At 32.1% G+C, this 2,497-nt stretch overlaps 1 non-coding gene across 1 annotated transcript; it reads right to left on the reverse strand.

Moving 5' to 3' along the window:
- Positions 1-624: 624 nt before the first annotated feature.
- LOC111693124 lies at positions 625-744 on the reverse strand. Its single transcript, XR_002763332.1, has one exon. It is a non-coding gene; the product is annotated as a 5S ribosomal RNA (ribosomal RNA).
- Positions 745-2,497: the final 1,753 nt, after the last annotated feature.

Consider the following 2,497-nt stretch of genomic DNA (forward strand, 5'->3'; position numbering starts at 1 on the left):
ACGATATCTCCGCGAAAAATAGAGCTTTTTCCAAATACAAAAATGCGTCTTGAAGGGGAAAGATAGTCGTTTCCAATGATGTTTTCAGTTTTGAGAAAAAATTTTTTTCGCCAAGTTACATAACCTTGAATATAGCAAAAGTACGTGTTTTTTGCACTTTTAGGTTAGAATATCTCGGAAACCTAGGGTGAGGGATCAATTCTGAGGCCAGATTCGGATTCAGCGCGCCAAATGCCTTCGGGAGCGTAGTGTCTGATCTCTGGAATTTTTTTTTTTTGAAATTTTGTCGGCCTGTGTTATTCAACGGCTCTTAGGCCATAACAAAATAAAATGAAGAAGCAGTGATGCCACTACAATGCCAAAAGAAAAAGGAACAATGCTGTTTATATTTCTGAGATTACGATTATACAACTTTTTCGAATAAAATGCAATTATGTTATATTTCTTATATCATATTTTAATGTTATAATGTACCTACTATAATAGTTATTATTTACAGTCATCTGTACAAAAATAACAATTTTTTTTCTTTTAATTCCTTACATGATGTGACGAAACGCGTATTGCTACTAGAAAATAAAAACCGATAGATATCATAGTGATTTTTAAAATTACAAAAAAGTTGGACAACGACACGCGGTGTTCCCAAGCGGTCACCCATCCAAGTACTAACCGCGCCCGACGATGCTTGACTTCAGTGATCGGACGAGAACTGGTATTTTACATCGTGGTATGGCCGTTGCCTGTACATCTGTTGTAATTTTTGGAACTTATGATTTAAATCTGTAATAATAAATCAGAATAACATGGTGTAATTATAATAATATGGTGGTAATTGGTGTTTGTAAATAAGTGCGAAATATTTTAGGGGGTGGTTACCGAAGTTATTTTGTGAAAAAAGTTCATATAAACGTAAGTCGAAATATGTCGAGATACAGAGTGTTTAAATTTTTGATTTATTTTTATTAATTATTTCAGAGTTTTAAAGATATTGACTAGAAATTTGAAAAACGCTTTGGAGGGATAAATGTGCATTTTTTGGGGTGATCCGAATATTTTTTAATAAAAAAATGGTACGCCACTGACTTTTTCCCATTTTGATATTTTTTTAGAAATTCCCCATCAATTCTGTAACAAATTGGCCTCTTCAATTTTTTTCGTAGTATGCACCGTTCTTGAAGAAAATAAAACATATTTTATTGCAAGTTGTGTATTTTTAATTTTTATTGATACGTTATCTAGTTATCAAAATAATTAATAAAAATAAATAAAAGATTTAAATTTGAACACTGTATTTCGACCTACGTTTATATGAACTTTTTTTTACAAAATAACTTCGGCAACCACCTAAAATATTTCGCACTTATTTACAGACACCCTGTATAAATATTGTCATTAATCCATGTTTTGTACTTTTGTAGAAGTAAATAACCTACCCTATTCCTGTAATAGTTTTACATATACAGGGTGTTACAAATTACTAGGCCAAGCCGTTAACCACATATTCTGGACTAAAATAGTGGGGCTTTTCATTTCGGAGACCCATTTTCATAATACAGGATGGCAAAATCGAAATTTTAAAAATTGTTTTTATTGATAGCTCCGGAAATTTTTAGAGATATTTGTTTGAAATTTGGCACATTTTTTTAGCTTAAGTAACACTTTCTTTGTAATTTTCGTCTAAAATATCAAAGGGCGAACAGAGGAAAGGGGGGTTTTAGTACCCATGAACCTCCTCAATTTTTTTTTAGTACGCTTATGGTTTATTTTCTTTAGATAGATCGTGTTTTTATTCTTTTTTTTCCACTCTTTTAAGATTTTGATTTGGGAGTCGATTTACGAGATATTGCAAAATTTTTGCATGTGTTAGGTTTGACACAAATTAAATATTAAGTATTTTATTCAGTAATTTGAAATAAAAAAAACGCACAATTAGCAACTAATAGTAAAAAAGATAAAATTGTAGTATAACAACCCCGGGTTCGATCGAAAAAAATATAAACGTAGTTGTGGCCAAAAATATGTGACCGTCATAAGGAATACCTACGTTGTATACATCTATTTTTAATTGACCGGAAGGCGCTGGCTACTAACTTCAAAGAGGGGAGGTATGGTTAAAAAAAGCAACCACTTTATTATTTACGTACAACAGTCTTCAAATTAAACATGTAACAAATAGAAAGAACAACAAAAACATTAACAACCATTTAACATAAAAGAGAGTGCCAGGCTCACCTAGAGCTCCTGTGGGGAAAGAGCATGGCAGAGAAACCCACGATCGTTGCTCTAACTACCCAAATATAAATACAAAACAACCGATAACAAAAGGCATACATTAGGATCCTTTGCTAATGATAAATAAGACCTGACTCATTTAATGTCTCACTAAATATCACTTCACTTGAATTAGACATACACACTTACAAGTAAAACTGAAGAGGTTTGGTGTTAGTTAGCCGGCAGGGCCGGAAGGTAATAATAACAACAATAATAACAA

Source organism: Anoplophora glabripennis, unplaced genomic scaffold (assembly GCF_000390285.2).
Source record: "Anoplophora glabripennis isolate ALB-LARVAE unplaced genomic scaffold, Agla_2.0 scaffold75, whole genome shotgun sequence".
In the NCBI taxonomy this organism is placed as follows: domain Eukaryota; kingdom Metazoa; phylum Arthropoda; class Insecta; order Coleoptera; family Cerambycidae; genus Anoplophora; species Anoplophora glabripennis.